The 21433-nt window shown below is 45.8% G+C and overlaps 1 protein-coding gene and 1 pseudogene across 1 annotated transcript in view; one reads left to right on the top strand and one right to left on the bottom strand.

Moving 5' to 3' along the window:
- The window catches only part of LOC102817793 (zinc finger protein GLI2-like), a 220784-nt gene that overhangs the window by 44473 nt on the left and 154878 nt on the right, over nucleotides 1-21433 (bottom strand).
- LOC102820668 lies at nucleotides 15870-21421 on the top strand (annotated as a pseudogene).

Genomic DNA, 21433 nt, shown 5'->3' with positions numbered 1-21433 from the left:
TTCATTCACTGAAATGAGACAGGGGATGGAAGAGTTCTGTGTAGATAGGACCTTGTGTCCCACCCATGTTCCATGCTCAGGCAAAGTGAATGGCACAGAGCTGAGGGATGCCACCTCAGCCCTATGCAGCTTGATCTACCTGGGAGTGTGCTCTGCTCCTCAGACAGGCTTCTTCTGACAACTCTGTGCAGAGACCTTCTCCTGTCCAGCCAGGCACAGGTAGAAGTGAGCCCTTTGTGCCCCACTTCACAGACAGTACTACTGAGTCACTAAGCAATGGTGACATGGCTGTGGGGAAGCCAGTAGGCAGGACTGGAAAACGATGCTGGATTGTTGTATACCACAGAGTCTCAGTCTGGTGCTTAGGGACCTCTGCTGAGGATGAGAATGGGGGACAGGTACTAGTGGCTACAGGGCCTTCAAACCCCACCTCCTGCCTGTTTCTTGGGGAGGCTTAAGGTTTCCGTGGCAAAAGAAGAAAGAGCCCTATGCTGTGTAGTCCGCTTTGCCTGCCTCTCCCCTCATCACCCTGCATGCCAGCCTCTTTGCTTCCTCTCTGGTCGTTGGGCCTCTGGCCCTTGCTGGCTGTAGACCATTCAATTTATCTTCTTTTCTCCATCCTAGCCTGCCTCGTTAACCCACGCTCTTCCCATCAGATGGCCAGCTCAAGGGTTTCACTAGCAATGAGACTACTCCAGCCCACATCAAAACCCAGCCCCTCCAAGGATCACGTGGAACCTTGGCAACCTAAGACAGAGCCATTGCCATGCTGCAATGAGTTTCGTTGACGGGTAAGACTGAGGAATTCGCACTGACCGCCTAAGACAGGCAGCGTCCCTTAAACAAATAATAAATAAGGGGAATCTGATGCAGACCGTGCAGACCCGGTCAGGAGTTCAAGGCCCTGTGGGCCCAAGCGTTGCTGACCGTCCAAACCATAGGCTCTGAGGATCAGACTTTAGCCACCTAGCAGACATAGCAAAATGTCCCTTATCTGATTATTCAGTTATGCTGGTTAGTAATTCCTTACATGAGCCCTGGATACCCACAGATAAATGTAAAAACCTTCCCTAAAAGCCGAGACTGTAAATTTCAAAAAGGCCAAGTTTTTCCCCCAAAAAAAAAGCTAAAGAGGATAGAGAGAAACTCTGTAAACTGATGGTATGTGGAGGAGATCATAGTCAATGTAATGAAACAAGGTATATGAATGTTTGAATGTGAAACCGATGATGTGCCCTGAAAACTTGCACTCAATTCACAATAAAAACCTTAAAACAAAAACAAAAAAAACCCCGGCCCCTCGACAAGGCCAGGCCCCTTGTGAGATGCTCCTGTGAGTCTGGGCTCCATCTCTGCTGCTCCGCTGATAACCTGCACAGCCCCTCCCAACAGAACAGGCAGCCCCGTGCTCAGTGTGTGTCTGCTGAATGGAAGAAAGCAGGTGACCTGAGGGCATCTCAGCCCACTCCGATTGTTTCCTTGCTGAACTGGTTTCCTCATCTGCAAAACAATGTCAATAGTCTATGAATGTGCAGTGAGTGTGTGTGTCTGTGTGTGTGTATTGTTGTTGTTATGTGCCATCGAGTCGGTTCCGACCCATAGCGACCCTTTATAGGGTTTCCGAGGGTGTAAATCTTTACGGGAGTAGAAAGCCTCATCTTTCTCCTGCGGAGCAGCTGGTAGTTTCGAACCGCTGACCTTAAGGGTCGCAGCCTGATTCGTAACCACTACGCTACCAGAGCTCCTTGTGTGTATAGGCTGACAATAACTCCCAAAGGTAAGTCTACTCCCTAGTTTCTGGACCCTGTAGATGCTACCTTACTTAGAAAAAAAGGTCTTTGCATATATGAAGAAGTCAAAGATTTTGAAATGAGGAGATGATTCTGGATCATTGGGAGGATCTGCATGCCATCTGTTGTTGTTGTTAAGTGCCATCAAGCTGGTTCTGACTCATAGTGACCCTGTATAGGGTTTCCAAGGAGAGGCTGATGAGCTTGAACCATCAACTTTGTGGTTCAAACTGATCTTGCAGTCTAGTGCATTAACACACAGCGGTACACCAGGACTCCTACATGCTATTAGATAGTCCTTATCATAGACTCCTGGTGTGGCGCTGTCGGATCAGCATTGAACTTTGGACCACAAGGTGAGCAGTTCAAAACCACCTGCTGCTCCTTGGAAACCCTATATACAGGGTCGCTGAGAGTTGAGATGGACTCCACGGCACATAACAACATGACAATAGGATGGCCTGATTTACATAGAGGAGGCAGGGTCAATGACTTAACAGGTGTGATGGGGCCACAGGTCATGAAACTAGCAGCTACTGGGAACTGGAAGAGGCAAGGAGAGCATACAGCCCTGCCCATATCCTGATTCCAGATATCAAGCCGCCAGAAGGTGAGGCAATAATATCCCATTGATGTAAGTCACCCCGTTCGTTACAGCAGTCCTTGGAGAATAATGCAGCACATTGTGTATGTAGTGGTGTCATTAGATTGCCACATTTCCTCAGAGTCTGTAAACGATCAAGGACAGTCTAGGTCTGCTCCATCAGGGCAGGTTGGCAGGGACAGGGGCAGGGATGGACATGCTGAGTCCTGTGCCCTGCACTGGCTCACATGTTCCCAGGGCTCTGGGGTGTGCTTGCCTGTCTGCCACCTGGATTACACGGTCACTGACGCTCAGAGTGGCTCCACCTTGCATACAGCCCCAGCATGCCAGCCTCCTGTCCCAGGACTGTTGCCTGTATGGACCGGTTTTGTCTTGGGGCCAAGATGCTGCCACCCACCTGGATCACAGGAGCATGGGTGGGGCTGGCATTGCTCAGAAGTGGGGAGCCATGACCCGCTCTACTCTTGCTGAGCTGTCAGAGGTGGAACCCTTGTGTTGGTGCCCATCTTTTTCAAGGTACCAGGCAGCCATTGTTTCTGCCCACTGACAGGGAATAGACTCCTGCCTTGGCCTTACCTCAGTGCCCAAGACTTCTCTCCCTCCCTCAAACGGGAGCTCCTTAAATGACAGGCCAGGGCAGGCGGGCGGGCAGGCTGGTATCTGCCTCCAGCAGCATATCCTTGCACATGAAGGCCCCAGCGTGGCTCTGCCAAACAAAGTGCCTCAGAACAGAAGCCAATCTCCTATCCCAGGTGTTCTGGGTTGGTTTTGATTTTGATTGCTTGTTACTTTTTGTATATGAAAGTGTATGTAGTTAAGCTTGCTTACCACATTTTTTTCCTACAAATTCACTTAGAAAGTTCCAGAAATCCAGTCACTTAAAAAATGTGCTATGGGAGTTTTACATTTTAAGGAGCTATATACAGTGGATCTTTTTGGGAAACAATAGACAAATGCTCTCTCCCCAAATGGGAACCCAGTTTATGTTTTGCATCCGTTTGCCCTGTGTGTGGAGCTCTATAAAGAGTACACTCTCACAGGCCTAGAACCACAGCTCCTGCTATCTGTCCCTGCTCTGTTCTCAACAGCACCAGCAGTCCCAAGTCCTGTCTCTGGCATCACTGGGAGTAGGGAGCAGAGGGTCTGAGATAACTCAGCCAGGACCCCACTGTAGGAGATTATGCTCAAGTGGAGTTGTTGTTGTTGTTGTTGTTAAGTGCCATAGAATAGATTCTGACCCATAACGACTCTGTATTGGGTTTCCGAAGAGCAGCTGGTGATAGGTGGCCACAAACCTGACTGGCAAATGCTGGGCCAGAGCTCTGCCTGGTGGCTCTGACATCCTTGCACCTGTACCTGCACCTGTACAGGTGGCAGCAGAGTGTATGACCGCCTTGGTGGACCACACCATGGAAAGGCTGCTGGGGTGGTTCCACCAGGCAGGGTGCCCAGGACTGACCATGAGCTCAGGGAGCCATAGCCCTGCCAGTGCCTTGGCCAAATTGTCACATCAGGACCTCAGGGTAGTGGATGGGACCAGAAAGTGATTTGGGACTATAAACAGCACACAGGTGCTGGAGGTGAAGGGAGTGGAAGGGAAAGGACTCATTCCCCAATGGGGAAATCTGGGAGAGCTTCCTGCAGGTGCTATCTAAGCTTGGCTGAGATTCTTACTACAAAGATGAATGGAAAGGAGGTGGTGAGTGGTGGAGGCCTGGTTTTCTGGGATAGATAAGCCAGAACATATTGGATTCAGTAGAGTCAAGGAGCTGAAGGAATGAGGAGGCTGGAGTAGGAGGAGAACATTTAGGGAAGCTATAACTGAAATGCTGACTAACTGAGCTAGGTTAAAATAGGAGCATGGCTTCTTTAAAACATGCCATTAAAGGATTGAGGACACCAAGCACAGCTGGGATAGGATATTTGCAGTGCGTATCAACCATCACAGAACGAGCCAGGGATCAGAAGAGCTGACATGCTGATTTCAATCAACAGAAACAGACAACTCCATTTTTTTTTTTTTTTTGGAAACAAACAAACTCCAAATTTGTTTCCATTTCATTCTTTTGAATTCCTTCTCAGGCAGATCCAAAGCCTGCTCTTCTTCTAATGGGAAGTCTATGTCTGCCTCCAGGTCATTTCTGGTTTTGGACAGGTGCTGAGATCTTTTGTTGTTTTTTCTCAGACATTTTCAGTAGGTAGGTGCATTTTCAATGATTAAATGAATATATGTTGCTGTGTTGTTAAGCTTACTGAGTGTCTCCTGGTGGATGTGATCTGGAGATAGGCTTCCCTTTTCATGTTTAATGCCTAGAAGTTGGTATTGGCTCCTGTCCAGGTTGTGGGATATTATGGGGTATGCTTGTAGCTTGGCTATATGGCCACGATTGCTGTCTTTTCTTGGGTTATGTAGGGAGAGAAGGCTCCCACCCCCAGGAAAAAAGTGAGACCACAAGGACCAAAAATAGAAGCAATATAAAAGCAGAGACAAAAACCACCACTCAAAACCAAAAATAAAACTGTAGCCAACTGACCAGTAGCCTTTGCTGTGCAGGTCAGTGCACGTGCACAGTAGAAACCTCCAGCAGTGGGTGGGGTGTCCACTAGCTCAGGCCCCTCCTCTAGTCACCACCATGGAGGTGTGCTGATAGATATTGAGAAATAGGAAGAAAGATTGTCCACTAGTTTTATCTCTGAATGTCAGTTAAGTATCTGCTATACACAGTGTAATTTTCAAAATAGCTGTATCCTTTTATATAGTAGTTGGTGTTGGCTCTTGCCTTTTATGTTGGGTTTTACAAGGTGCACATACAGTTTGACTATATGGCCAGGCCTGCTGTATCTTGTTCCGTAAGGCAGGAATAAAGAGTCCCACCCAGGTCAACTTTAGGGCTGGGTCCCAGAGTAAGATGTCATAAGAAGCAGCCAAAAGATTAGCTTGTGGGACCATTGTGGCTCCCAGGGATTTCCTCCCTGTGCTGTGGGAAAACTGTGGTGTAATTCTGGACCCTTTTGAGGGTATGCTCCCACCTGCCTGAAGGTGTCTGGGCTGGGTAGTGAGGGTGCAACAGGGGAAAGGAGGAAAGAAAAGTGTAGTGAAAACCCATCACACCTCTTTTTCCAGATGCGGCTCCATGGTTTTTAGCGCTGTACCACTGTATCAGCCTGGCTGTGGCCCTGCCTCTGATCTCAGCCCAGGCCGAGGGGCCCTCAGACAAAGTCCTGATTGATTCAGAAATCACTGTGCTTTCCTCCCAGTCAGATTTCTCCATCAGTGGGTGTGGGAAACTGATACCCACCACCTTATATTAGATCCAAGGCTCTGGAGCTGCTCTGGGAAGGTGCCTTTTCTGGCTTTTTGCCACCTCTGCGGAGGAGCCTCCACTACCTGTCTCTGCTCCTCTTGCCCCGCAACCAGAAGTCCAGACAACTTAATAAAATGGGGAAAATAGCTGAGCTGGTGCCTCACAAGAAGGGAACACACAAAAGGATGCTCACCTTCATTAGTAACAAAGGAAACAGAAAATTATGTTCATAGGGAGATACTATTGTGGCAAAAATGTTGACAATGTCTCACATATGGCTGGGATGTGGAGCAACAGAACTTAAAATGCTGCTGGGGGCAGCATGTATTGGTAAAATGCCTCAGCCAAAGTTTGGCATCATCTAGGGTCTTAATAGGAGCCCTAGTATGGCACTGTAGGATCAGTATTGGATTGCTAGCCATAGGTTAATGGTTCAAGCCCACCAGCTGTCATTTGGAAAACACTATACAGGCTCATTATGAGTCAATGGCACTTAACACCAACAACTGGGGCATTAAAATGGACCCTCTGATCAGTAATCCTGGTGCCAGATTTACCCGCAGAAAGACTCATCCTTTTCCTGTGGAGAGGCTAGTGGACGTGAACTGTCAACCTTGTGGTTTGCAGTTCAGTGCTTATCCTACAGAGCCACTGTGTCCTCTGGACTCCATTTGTTGCTGTTGTTAAGTGCCGTCAAATTGATTCCGACCCATAGCGACCCTCTATAGGATTTCTGAGGAGCAGCTGGTGAGCTTGAACCATTTAGAGAGATGCAAATCAAAACAACAATGAGCTATCATCTCACACCAGTATTAATAGCGAAGTTCAAAAAACAGAAAACAACAAATGCTGGTGAGGGTGTGGAGAGACCACGACCCTCCTACACTGCTGGTGGGACAGTAAAATGGTTCAACCACTCTGGAAAATAGTATGGTACTTCCTCAGAAAGTTGGAAATAGAAATATCATATGATCCAGAAATCCTTCTACTTGTATATATCCACCACAAATAAGAGCCGCAACACGAATACATAGGTGCATACCTATATGCCTTGCAATGCTATTCACAATAGCAAACAGACAGTCTAAATGTACATTAATGGATGAATGGATAAACAAACTCTGGTAAATACACACTATGAAACACCGGACAATAGCGATGGATCTAAGAAATACCTTGTAATATCAATGAGCCTGGAGGATACGATGGAGAGTGAAGTTAGCCAGTCACAAAAAGACAAATATTGTATGAGACCACTATTGTAAGACATCAAGAAAAGGTTTTCATGCTAAAAGAAACATTCTTTGATGGTTACCAGAAGTGGGAAGGAAAGGAGAGTGATTCACTGGCCACGTGTTAACTTGTGTAACAGGGAAGGTAATAGATAAGACAAGTAAAGCTGGGAAAGAATAATGAAACCAGGAGAAGGCACAAGGAGGAGTACAGAGGTTACAGGGAACACAGGTAAATACTGTTACATACACAATTCTGTAGCAACAGCAATCTGCAGGTAGATATATGGATAGATACATAGGATGAACAGGTATGGGAGGGAGAGAGGGATATACTCACACATATATGAAGGTTTGATAGAGGATATTGCATATAGATATTTACCTCTGCTGCAAACATATTTAAGATTGTGAGGGAATGAATTGTTGAGCCTGGGGGCCAGGACTGTCATCTCAGAGGACACTATGGTCAATTGGCATAATACAGACCACAAACTATGTTGTTGTTAAGTGTCGTTGAGTCGGTTTTGACTCACAGTAACCCTGTATAGGGTTTCCGAGGAGCAGATTGTGGGTTTGGACTACAACTTGCAGCTCAAACTGACCTTATGATCCAGTGCATTATCCTGCAGCGCCACACCAAGACTCCAGAAACTACGTAGAAAGTATCAAAAGAATATGGAATGAATACAAAAAGAAATGGTTGATGTTCAGCCATTTCAAGAAGAAACATATGATGAAGAACCAATGGTACTGAAGGAAGAAGTCCAAGCTGCAATGAAGGCACTGGTGAAAAACAATGCTCCAGGAATTGATGGAATACACATTGAAATCTTTCAACAAACTGATGCACACACACTACAGACTTGCTCATCTGTGGCAATCTACTGGGAGGGATTCATATTTGTACCCATTCCACAAAGAGGTGACCCAATGGAATGCTGAAGTTATTGAACACTATCACTGGAGTTCTGGTGTGGTATTGCAGGATAATGTGCTGGATCACAAGGTCAGCAGTTCAAAACCACAAGTCGCTCCTCAGAAGCCCTATATAGGGTCACTATGGATTGGAACTGAATCGAGGGCACTTAATGACAGATCATTAATACCACATGCAAGTAAAATTTTGCTGATAACTTTAAAATGTTTGCAACAGTATATCAACAGGGAACTTCCAGAAATCCAAGCCAGATGCAGAAGAGGGCATGGAACTAAGGATATCATTGCTGATGTCAGATGGATCTTGACTGAAAGCAGAGAATATCAGAAAGATGCTTTACCTGTGCTTTATTGACTACACAAAGGCTTATGACTATGTGGATCCTGATAAACTATGGATTAACACTGTGAATAATGGGTATTCCAGAATACTTAATTGTGCTCATGAGGAACCTGTACATAGACCAACAGGGAGTTGTTAGAACAGAGCAAGGGGATACTGAATGGTTTAAAATCAGGAAAAGTGTGTGTCAGGGTTATATCCATATTTATTCAATTTGTATGCTGAGCAAATAATCTGAGAAGCTAGGTTATATGAAGATGAACGTGGCATCAGGATTGGAGGGAGAATAATTATCAACCTGTGATATGCAGATGATACCAACTTGCTTGCTGGAAGCAAAGAGGACTTACTGATGAACATGAAAGAGCACAGCCTTCAGTATGGATTACATCTCAATGTAAAGAAAACATAAATCCACTGGACCAGTAAATAATGTCATGTTCAATGGAGAAAAGATTGAAGTTGTCAAAGACTTCATTTTGCTTGGATCCACTATTAACCCTCATGGAAGCAGCAGTCAAGAAATCAAATGACATTAGGCAAATCTGCTGCAGAAGACCTCTTTAAAGTGTTGATGAGCAATTATGTCAGTTTGAGGACTAAGGTGCCCCTCATTGAAGCCATGGTATTTTCAATAGTCTCATATGCATGTGAAAGTTGAAGAGTGAATAAGGATGACTGAAGAATAGTTGATGAAGTTGAATTATGGGTTGGAAAAGACTATTTAAAGTATCATGGGCTACCATAAGAACAAACAAAATCTGTGTTGGTAAAAGTACAGCCAGAATGCTCTTTAGATGCCAGAATGGCAAGGCTTCATCTCTCAAGATTTATGACATGTTATCAGGAGGGACCAGTCCCTGGAGAAGGGTATCAGTGAAAAAGAGGAAGACTCCCCATGAGGTGAGTTGACAGTAAGAAAGAGGCAGCAGTTATAGGGCTCGAATGCAGCACAGTTGTGAGGACCGGGTAGTGATTTCTTCTTTATGCATGGGGTCACTATGGATCAGAACTGACTTAACGGCACTTAACAACAAGTCCACAAACACAATGTTCTACATCCTACTTTTGTGAGCAGTGACTGTGACCTTAAAAGTTCATGAGCATCCTTCTAAGGTGCAACCATTGGTCTCTTCCTGTGTGGAGGAAAGAAGAGTGATGAAAACTGAAGATACTTGAAATCAATTAGATCAATGGACTAGTGGAACATGTGAACACCAGTCACCATAACCCTGAGACCAGAAGAACTAGATGGTGCCCGGCTACCACTACAAACTGTTTTAAAGAGATCACATTAGAAGATCCTGAATTGAATGGGAGAAAATGTGGAATGAAACTCAAAGACAGAAACAAGACAAGATGTACTGGTCAGAAAAAGACTAGAGGAACCCAAGACTATAGCCCTTGTCCACCCTTCAGCTCTGGAACTGAACTGACCCTTGTGGGTCAATTTTCAGTCAAGCAATAGATAGGTATATGGAGGGGCATCACCACTTGTGAGGTATGCACACCAGACAATGGTCAACCATTCAAGATCAAAAGACAGCGTTTACTTAAGGATCAAGTTCAGAAGGGCTGGGAAAGAAGATGGCATGAAAACAAGAATCACAGGGAGAAAGTGGGATATATGTTGTTACATTGAGGGGATGGACTGCAACCAATGAAATGAATTATGTGATTTTTTTTTTTTTTTTTCTGTATGTAAAACTGATGGTGTGCTCTGTAAACCTCCATGCATTTCACAATAAAATGTTAAAAGAACAGCTGCTTTAGGATGAACCCTATTACCCTTGATTCTGACTCATGGTGACCCCATATGTTACAGAGTCAAACTGCTCTCTAACATTTTCTTGGCTGTGATTTTTACAGAAGTAGATCCCCAGCCCTGGGCCTTTCCTCTTCATTACTGCTGTGTGGGTTAGGCCTTCCAAACTTTAAGTCAGTGATTGATTGTGTGTTACCAAGTCAGTTCCAACTCATCATGACACTGTATAGGGTCTCCAAGGCTAAAAATCTTTACGGGAGCAGATAGCCTCATCTTCAAAGTATTGACCTTGTGGTTAGCAGCCCAGTTTATAATCTACTACACTGCCAGGGCTCCTTTTCAGGTTAGTGGTGCTGGTGGTGTGCTGTAGAGTTGGTTCTGATTCATAGTGACCCTGTACAGGGTTTCCGAGGCTGTAAATCTTGGAAAGGCTCATCTTTCTCCTGCGGGACAGCTGGTAGTTTCAAACTGCTGTCCTTGAGGTTATCAGCCCGACTCATAACCACTACGCTACCAAAGCTCCTTTTTTACATTAGTTGTTGTTGTTGTTGGGTGCCATCAAGTCGGTACCAAAGCTCAAAACATTTATGACAATTGATGGAAGAGGACTTAGGGGTGGAGCTCCGGGTTTGTGAACACTAGAGGAACAGAGGGAACCTAAAGGGTGCAGGCAGTTCCCAGTTCTATGACTGGGCAGGGGATTAAGGCCCATATGTCATTTTACATCTTAAAAGTGCTTTTAAAATGCTTTGTAAGTCTGTAATATTTAATCAAACAATTTCTTTTTTTAAAGACTAGCTGGAGACATCGGAGTGCTTGTCCATTACTGGTGAAAGGCAAATGGTGCCGCCACTGTGGGAAAACAGTTTAGCAGTACCTTAAAAAGTTCAACATAGAACTAACATCTGACTCCACAGCTACACTCTAGGTGTAGACTCAAAAGAACTGGAAGGAGGAACCCCAAGAGATACATGTACACCAATGGTCACTGCAGCACTCTTCAGCATAGCCAAAATGTGGACACAACCTAATGTCCATCAACAGATGAATGGATAAACGATGTGGTGTATTCCTACAATGGAGTATTACTCAGTCATAAGAGAAACACTGTCCCAATGCACACTGCAACATAAACCTTGTACATCTGTCATAAGAGGACAAATATTATATGATACCATTTACATGAACTATCCCGAGTATGTATATGAAAAGCGAACAAAATTTATGAGTGGTTGATTACTAGGGATTGGGAGAAGAGTTAAAGAGCTCAGTAGCTAACCAAAGGTGAGTGGTTTAAACCCACCAGCTGCACCTAGGGAGAAAGATGTGGCGATCTGCTTTCAGAATGATTTACAGCCCAGAAACACTATGGGGCGGTTCTATTCTGTTTATGAAATTATGGAAACAAAACAAAAACAAAAAACAAGTAAGATGACTTACTGAAGCTGTGCTCTGGGTGTAAATTGGCTGAGTGAATGGGGGTTGTTGGGGTGGGGAATACAGTGGCAGTAGGGTCAGAGGTCCTTGTGTGGGCAGCTGGAAACCGTTTCAGGGTTCAATGACAGTCTCTCTTATCACTAGCCGGTCACCCTGGCTGCTCCATCTGTCTGCTGCCCAGGCTCTGGCCCCAGGCTTGTCCAATAGGCCTGCTCCGTGGCTGACACACATCTGTATACACATCCAATCCACTCGACCCTGCACTCACCCGCTTCCCATTACAGGCCAGCGCCAACCAGCAAACTGAGCTGAGTTCTCTGGCTCTCAGCTGTCACTCCCTCCCCAGAGCTGTAATAAAGAAATCTCTGTGCTCAGCTGACAAAGAGCAGATTTCTTACTAAGCAAACACTCATGTTTTGGTAGGAAGATTAGGTTATAAAATTCCACCTCAAAGGGGGTCATACAGATGGACTTTGTTAAGACCTAGCCACATAGTCCACAGAGTTCACTCAATTGTCCACCTTTAATCATCTCCCCTTCCCCCAGAGCTGAAGGATCAGAAAGCTTATCAACATTTCACTGTAAAAATCAAAAGGCATCAAAGCCAAAAGGGAAACTTCAGTGATACTTTTTCCCTAGCAGAGGAAGACCGGGTGAGGCAGGGGGAGGACTTGGACTTGATGGACGTGTCCATGGGACCGCCACACAGCAGGGCCAGAGTTGCTAACCTCTGGGAATGCCAGGCCCTCGTCTGGAGTAGGAACTGCTCTTGGCTGAGTACAGCTGAGGTGAATCTTCCAGAAAGGCATGGCTTATTGGGGAAAACGATCATCTCCGACAGCAGACGCTGGGGGTTAGACAGAGGAGCCAGGCATGGGGGTGAGATATAGCCAGGGAAGGAAGAAGGGAGGCCTTTGCTAAAGAGAGGGCTTTCTTGGCTTAAGCAAAGGCGTCTGGGCTTCCTTCTGCAGTTCAAAAGGACTAGGTGGAGGATGAGCTTGTTACAGGGAAGACGTGTTCAGAGTAAAAACAAGACTCTTAAACTCTGGCCTAGATTGCCAGAGCACTGTGTGGAATTTCCTCTCCTGGAAGCTTGTCAGCACTGCATGGATACTTCTGGAATAGTTTAGATAAACGCTCACTTAGCAGGGGATTTTGACTAAGCTTTAGACGCCATGAATGTGCACTTTGAAAGGGAAACCTCCTTCCTGCTGGCATTGGTGTCTGGTGGAGTGAGGCCCCTCTCTGGGAAATGGGGGTGGGCTGGTGCTCCCCTCTGCTGGCAGGGTCAGGGAGAAGGTGTCCAGTGCCTTTCTGCTGATTAACACTCCATTTCTGCTTTCCTGGAGCTCTGGTGTCCCCCCAGCCTCCCTTCCCTTTCCAGCACTATTGTGAGCTGCCCTTAACTCATGACAATATGCACAATAGTCCAACATCATCCCCATGACTGGGTTACAGATCAGTCTATTGAGATCCAGAGTTTTACTTGTTGATTTCAGAAGTAGATTGTCAGGACTTTACTCTTAGTTAGTCTAGAAGCTCTGCTGAAACCTGCCAGCATCATAGCAACACACAAGTTTCCACTGACAAGCCAGTGGTGACCATGCAAGAGATGAATTGGCCAGGAATTGAAGACAGGGCACCCACGTGGCAGGTGAGAATCCCACCACAGAACCATTGCTGGTGCTGCCTCCAGCATGCCCCTCTGTTATCCAATTCTTTCCCTCTCCCCAGCAGGCCGGAAGCTGGTGCAGACAGCAAGATGGCTTGCATCACAGGCACCAGAAGAAGGCTGTCAAATGAACAAGAACTAAAAACTCCTCCCTCACTGAGTGAGGGACACCACACTCTATCTTGCTTTGATGGAACAGACCAAGTGCACATTTTGGAGACACAGCTGGATCAAGAGGGGCACCAGGACACACAATCAAGGCTGCCATGGTAGAAGTCGGGAGGAGGGCAGAGAGCACCAGTAGTAACAGCTACTGAGGTTTTCTAAGCACAGAGGACTAGGGGAAAAGCACTGCTACTGCATTCCTTCAACAAATGTTCACTAACACTGGCAGAAATGGTCGGCAGATCAATCCAGCTACATGGAGGATGTGGAAGAAACGGGTGAGTTCCATCTGCTTCACCCAGAGTGGACCCTCATCCAAAGACCAGTCTAATCCCTGATGCCTGAACTTCTGCAATGGTTCCTTTGTGATGACCACTGCTGTACTCCCACACTGACCACAGGAAAAGCACATGGCCACCGTAAGATGTGGGGTCAAACCCTTGTTATGATTAGAATTGTGTTCCCACCCTCATGTAAATCCTCACCTGTATGCCTGTGGTTATAATTTCATTTGGAAATTGTTTAGTGGAGGGAATATTTTGAGTCCATCTTTCCAGGAGCAGATTGGGCAGGCAGAGAGAGACAACAGAAGATGGAAGCTTTCTAAGGAACCAGGACCTTCCCTGAGAGCTGACAGAGAGTGTTCCCCTAGAAAGCCTGAATTCGGATTTATAGCCTCCTGAACTGTGGCGCTGTGGGTTAATGCACCAGACTGCAAAGCTGTTTGAACTGCAAGGTCGGTGGTTCAAGCTCACCAGCTGCTCCTTGGAAACCCTATACAGGGTCTCTGTGGGTCAGAATCGACTCAACGGCACTTCACAGCAATAACAAAACTCTGGTAGCGCAGTGGTTATGAATCAAGCTACGAACCACAAGGTCAGCAGTTTGAAACTACCAGCTGTTCCCGGGGAGAAAGATGAAGCTTTCTGCTCCCGTAAAGATTTACAGCCTTGGAAACCCTATACAGGGTTGCTGTGAGTCGGAAATGACTCCACGGCACATAACAACAATAACAAACTGTAAGAGAATAAAGTTCTGTTTGTAAAGACCATTCACTTGGGGTATTTTTGCTATAGCAGCATTGGGTATCCGAGAAACGCACCCTTCCACTCTGAGGAGAGTCAGACTTAAGGTCAGACCCCACTGACCAGCTGAGTGATCTGGTTTTCTTACTCTTCACCTCGGAGGTTGCTGGGAGGCACGTGCAGAGCATCTGGTATGAAATGTGGGGTTCCTTCTGGAAGCAAGGTTGACAGTGGGACAAGCAACTACCCTGTTGGGCATTCCCAATAGGCCAGGTACTGTTCTCTGTGCTCACCAGACTCCCAAACCCCACCACACATACCCCCTTTAGAATGGGGAAGCTGAGACCCAAGGACACAAAGGATGGATGACATACACAGCTAGGATTTAAACCCAGCTCTACCCTGGGGATGTGGGACAGGAAATGCCCAAATGATAGCGCACAAGAGGAGCCAGATATTCACCTCTGACCCTGAGGTCGCCTGCTGTAGACATCCCCTTGTTTCTGCACATCGAGCTTTGTTGCTATGAAACCTCTATAATCCAGAGCTTCTCGACTCCTCTCCTGCAAGGGGCCAGCATTCACAACAGATCAACAACCCAGCCATCTTATCAAGCCTGCTTCTCATTAGACATTTACAGGCCAAATTCCGTGGTAGTTGAGCTGTCAGTCTCACACCGCAGAACTCTCAGAGCTGGGAGAGACTTTAGCAGGGGAGCTGGGGGCCTCTAGGGTCAAATTGTTTAAGTTCAGATCTCAGCTGTGCTGCTTACTAGGAGTATGTTACAGGTGAATGCACTTGAATTTCCCATGCCTCGGTCTCCCCACTGCCCTCAGTGTGGAGTGTCCATGAAGATTAAGTCATGTGATTCGGAAGGTCTGACATGGGCTCATATTATTACATGTCTTCTAGTCTGATCTTGACATGCTGAGTCCAGAAAGAGCAATGGAGGTCTGGGGACACTCATATCAGTGAGCTGGGGACTCCACCCATCAGAGAGCCATGATAGGAGGCAGCCACTAAACTGCATCCACAGCCATGGAATGGGCTCTAACCCACATATATCAGAGTACAAGTGTGCTCCGCAGAGCGTTTGCTGTTGTTGTTGTTACGTGCCTTTGAGTCGGTTCCAACTCATAGCAACCCTGTATAAGGTTTCTAAGGAGTGGCTGGAGAGCTTGAACTGCTGACCTTACAGTTCAAAGTGACCAAGCAGTTCAGTGCAATATCCCACAATGCCACATGAGGATGCCACAGAATGATTAGTGGTTGGTTTCCTCAGAAGTAGATAACCTTTTTCTGAGGTGTCTCTGGGTGAACTCGAACCTCCAACCTTTTGCTCAGTAGCCTAGCAAACCAGAAACCTAGTTGCTGTTGAGTTGAGGCAGACTCATGATGACCCATTTGTCAGAGACAGCAGATTGCTTCATATGAGTTAGAATTGACTTACAGCAACTATTTGGATGATATCTCTTTTTAAAAAAAAAAAAATTGTGTTTTCAGTGAGTGTGCACAGAAAATGTATGGTTGTGGGTTTCTCTGTCAGTCGTGAGTGAGCGAGCAGGAGGCTGTTAGGTTGCAGGAGCAGAACAATGCCTAAATCAAAGGAACTTGTTTCTTCAAGCTCATCTGGCAGTGATTCTGATAGTGAAGTCAGCAAAAAGTTAAAGAGGAAAAAGCAAGTTGCTCCAGCAAAACCTGCGAAGACGCAAAAAACTGGTAAATCTTCAAGAGCCTTATCGTCCTCTAATGAGAGCAGCAGCCGCAGAGATGATAATATGTTTCAGACTGGGAAAATGAGGTATGTCAGTGTTCGGGACTTTAAAGGGAAAGTCCTAATTGATAATAGAGAATATTAGATGGATCAGGAAGGTGCATTGGAACCAGGAAGAAAAGGCAGTTCTCTAAATCCCGAGCAGTGGAGTCAGCTGAAGGAAGGAACAGATTTCGGACATTGATGACGCGGTAAGGAAACTAACATCAGAGCCCTATCCAACCCTTACTGCTGTAGTCAATTTAATCTGTCTGTTTACATTATCTTTTGTTTTCTCACTGTTGTTTTCCAAGCTATTGTATATTTGGATTGCAGAACAAATTGTAAGATGAATACTTTTTTTTAAATGTACGTTATTAAAAATGTTCTGAGTGAAGCTGATTTATCAACTTTATTAAGGAGAATTGCTTGTGCCCACTAACCTAGTGTAAAATAAAGTCAAGTAACACAATCTTAAAAAAATTAAATAAAAATAAAATGAATGGTTCTGAACTTTCAGAAGCAGATCACCAGACCTTTCTTCTGAGATGCCCCTGGGTGTGCTTGAACTGACAACCTTTCGGTTAGTTGATGATTCCTTACCCATTTGCAACACCAATAGCTTGCCTAGACTGACTTTTCTGTGCCCTGTGTCTGCATGTTCACAGTGTGGGTGCAACTGGGACATAGGATCAGAGGTTGCTGTGGTTGACACTGGGTCCCTCAGCATCCCTGGCCAGAAGAGGACTTAACCAGGAGGCTGGATAGAGCCCTGGTTCAGGAACAAGCTCTCTGAAAAAGAGGATACCAATTTACCAAGGGTGGTAAACAAATAAAACCAGGCCTGGTGTGCTGTGCCAAGACTGACAAGAGAAAACCTCCATGTGCTGATAATCTCATGGTGGGCTGCTGGAGTTCATGCAACACTGACCTTGGACCAAGTCATTTCCAAATCCCCCTAGGCTGGTAACAGCCAAGAAGCGACTTTCTCCAGGGAAGGCACACAGATGTAACCTCTGGGAGAGGAGAGGGTCAGACATTCTCAACAGCCCTCTTTAGAGGCTCTGGGGGAGATACATGCACAACGAAGTGTACGAATGCTGGCAGGAGAAAGAAGGAGGCTCTCACACCCACCTGCTGATGTTCCCCTCTGCTAGGAACCTGGACCAGTGTGCCAACCATACAGGTGATGAGAGCTGAGAGCAAGTGCCAGCTGTCCCCAGCAGGGACCCTGTCTCCTTGGCTATGCAGGGCAGTGTGGGCCATGAAAATCAAGTAGAGCTGCCCAGTCCAGTTTAGGACAAAGCGGTCTGCATAGCAGCAGTCACTTGAGGGCAGGCCCAGGTTCCAAGTGGGCGCTGCTGTCATGGCCACAGATGTTATGAATGAAGTCTGGATCTAGGCATGAGGCAAAAGACGGAGACGATTTCTTCCGCATGGTTGGGACTGAAGAGCTGCTCCCACCCTGTCTGCCCTTAGAAAGCTGAGGCTATGAATAAGTTTGGAAATCATTTAAGTAAACTCAGGGGGCTAGGTCTGTGAGTGGGAATTAAGGATTTCAGGTGGTAAAGTACCATGGAGTCAGTTCCGACTCATAGCGACCCTGTACTGGGTTTCCGAGACTGTAAATCTTTAAAGGAACAGAAAGCCTCATCTTTCTCCCGCAGAACCGCTGGTAGTTTCGAACTGCTGACGCTGAGGTTAGCAGCCCAATTCGTAACCATTACGCTATCAGAGCTCCTTATGGATTTCTAGCACACCATATTTTGTCTCATGTATTTAAGACATGTTATCAGGAGGGATCAGTTCCTGGAGAGAGGCATCATACTTGGAAGAGGATTGACACAGTAGTTGCCAAACATAGGAAAGACTGTGAGGATGGCAAAGAACTCGTAGTGTTGTGTTCTGTTCTCCATGGGTTTGCTATGAGTTGGTGCTCAGCGGCACCTAACAACAACATGAACAAGAACAAAACAACAATCATTGAGACAAAGGTCGCTAGGTGGGGCAAATAAATGGTTTTCACCTGGCTGCTAACTAAAAGGTTGGAGGTTCAAATCTACCCAACAGTACTTTGAAAGAAAGGCCTGGTAATCAGTTTTCGAAAAGTAAAAGCCATTGAGAACCTTGTGGAGCACAGTTCTACTTCAGCACACATGGGGTTTCCATGGGTTGAAGTCAGTTTGATGGTGACTAGAAATCAGTGATGCAAGGGCTCTCTGGCTGCTGGCTCGTGACTCTAGCAAGCCAACACACAGCGCTGAGTCCGCTTCTCAGGTAAGCTTCTACCTTTCTCCCAAAGTGAGAGTCAGTCCTACTTTACTTATTTCTTTATTTAAGATCCTTCTGGTGTGATGGGGTGGAGCATAGCCTAGTGGGCTAGGACTCCAGGGAAGGGGTGGATATGATGTTGTTTTGGGAGAAGATGGCTCCTGAGCTGAAACAGAGGATATGAAGGTCTTGGGTGGGGCAGGGGCATTCTAGGCCACCTAGGGAACAGGAGCTGGGGCACATAGGTATATGACAGGAAGGTGGTGTACAGAGGGCAGGCGCAACAAAGGTGTTAGGATGAAGGTGCTGGGCTAAGGTAGGTGTGCAGAGTAACTGAGGTGTTCAGGGAATCTTCTGGAAGCAGAACGTGAGGTGTTGAGGAGCCAAGACTTTAGAGTACAGCAGTTCAGATTCAGGACTCAGAGCAGAGTTGTGTTCCACTGGTTTTCAATTTGATTTTTCAGAAGCAGATCACCAGACCTTTCCTCTTAGGTGCCTCTGGGTGGACTTAAACCGCTAACTTTTTGGTCAACAGTCCAGCACATTAATCATTTGCACCACACAGGGAATCATAATCAAAAAGACCAAGAAAGTGCACATCAGCTAGGGGCTTAGAGGAGGGGATAAAGAAGGGAAGGGAATGAAGATAATACACAGCACGTTAGAACACTCCCTCAAAGCAGGGATGAGGAAGAGGACCCAGTGTGTCTTTCTAAGTAAACCCAAACACCACACTGATGCTGTGCAATCTACAGTGACCATGGTTACCTCATGTGTATCAAAGCAGTCGTGGAACTCCACAGAATTCAATGGTTATGTATGTACATGCACACACATTGAACTTTTCCTAATGTCCTTTTCAGCACTGTTGTTTTTGGTATAGAGGAATCCAACTGATTTTTGTATGTTGAGCTTATATCCTGCCACTTTGCTGAATCTTCTAATGAGGTCTAGTAGCTCTTTTTTACTGCGTCTTTGGATTTTCTATGTATAGGATCATATCGTCTGCAAATAGAGTTTTATTTCCTCTTTGCCAATTTGGATGCCTTTAACTTCCCTATCTTGCTATATAGCTCTGGCTAAGACTTCCAGCATAATATTGAATAGGAGAGATGACAAAGGGCATCCTTGTCTGGTTTCTGTTCACAGAGGGAAGGCTTTCAATTTTTCCCCATTAAAAGAAATGTAGGCTGTTGGTTTTGTATATATGCTCTTAATTATGTTGTGGAATTTCCCTTCAATTCCTACTTTGTTGAGTGTTTTTATCAGGAATGGATGTTGGATTTTGTCAAATGTCTTTTCTGCATCAATCGATATGATCATGTGGTTCTTTTGTTTTTTCTTATTTATATGGTGGATAACGTTGATCATTTTTCTAATGTTGAACCATCCTTGCATCCCTAATATGAATCCCACTTGATCATGATGTATCATCTTTTTGATGTGTTGCTCGATTCTGTTGAGAATTTTTACATTTATGTTTATGAGGGATATTGGTCTATAATTTTCTTTCTTAGTGATGTCCTTCCCTAGTTTTGATATTAGGGTCATCATGCATCATCAACCAACATTGTATACACTACAAGCTTGCCCCCCAGTCGTCAGCACACAGCCCCTTTCCCTTTCTGTGTCTAAAGTCCTCAGCTGCTCCATCTCTCCATGTCATTGTCTCTGCCTCCGTCTCAGGCATCACTGCTTCTCTGTGTAGGGTCCTGCTCTCTGCTCTTCTCCCTTGATGGTCCCAGGGATCTCTGCTCCTAGACTGAAAAGTTAATCACTCCCCTCCTTGCTACAAAACGTCTACCTTTACATTTCCAACCCTCACAATCAGTCCTGATAACAATTACTCACTATTGTATCACAAGAGACTTATCATATAGTGAGGGTGTGACAGGGGAGAAGAGGAAAGAAAAGTGTAAAATCCATCCCACTTCTTTTCTCAGATGCCGCTCTGTAGTTTTTAGTGCTGTATCACTGTATCAGCCTGGCTGTGGCCCTGCCCTCTGATCTCAGCCAGGCCAAGGGACCACAGGGCCAACCCGATCAATTCAGAAATTGCCGTTTTTTCCTTCGACAGTCAGATTTCTCCACCAGTGGGTGCAGGAAACTGACACCCTGTACCTTATACTAGATCCAAAACCCTGGAGCTGCTCCAGGAAAGCGCCTTCTGTGGTTTGTCTGTGCCTCCTCCGAGAATCCTGTCCTACCTGTCTCTGCTTCTCCCGCCCGCAAACCAGAAGTCCACATTGAACTTTTTATTGTGAATTTGTGAGTTGAGTGAAGTTTTACATAGCACATCCTCAGTTATATATTCAACAAATCATACACTTCATTTCACTTCAATAACTGTAATTTCCTTAATCTCCTAAACTTAATATCACTTACCCCTACTTCTTCCCTATTTTTTTGTTTCTATTCCTCCTTCTTTCCCAGTCCTTCTCAATTTTGTCCTTGAGTAAATGGTTGACCATTCTATAACATCCCCTATGTACCTATCTACTGCTTGGCTGAAAATTGAGCCATGGGGGCCTGTCTTATTGGTGACTTTGAGTTTTGTTCCACATTTTCTCTCACTCTGTCCAGGACCTTTTAGAAGTTGGTAGTGGTAGCCAATAGTTATATTTTACGTAAGAAGATTGCTAAGCCTTTCTTCTGTGGCTCTGCTGGGTGGAGTGGAACTGCCAATTTCTCAGTTTGTAGCCAACTGCAAACCCTTTGAGCCACCCAGAGATTTTCACCATGTAAGTTACTGTCCAAATGGTACACTCGAGAATGAGAAAAGGTGCTATTCAGTCTTTCTCTAGGACAGCACAGAATGAGGGTCACCTTATTTGATGGGGAATGTAGGCCTGGAGGGGATTCCTCCTTCATGATGGGTAAACACCTTCCACCTCTTGAGAACATACCTTACAGCTGTAAGAAAGCTCACTGCCCTGGATGCAGTGTCCACAGATGGGACATGCTTCTTTCTTGGACAACCCGAGGGGCAGCAGACTTGGCCCAGCCCAGCCTGTCCACCTCACACAGGGCCCCTGGATCTGTGCCCTCCTGGTGGCAAAGGTGAGTGTGGGACAAGAACTTCCACAAAGACAGACAGAGACTACAGAGGTGGCCAGGTGACCATGGGGGCTG

Source organism: Chrysochloris asiatica, unplaced genomic scaffold (genome assembly GCF_000296735.1).
Source record: "Chrysochloris asiatica unplaced genomic scaffold, ChrAsi1.0 scaffold00123, whole genome shotgun sequence".
Lineage (NCBI taxonomy): Eukaryota > Metazoa > Chordata > Mammalia > Afrosoricida > Chrysochloridae > Chrysochloris > Chrysochloris asiatica.
The sequence above is the reverse complement of the archived record's forward strand: the minus strand, read 5'-3'. Positions and strand labels throughout refer to the sequence as shown.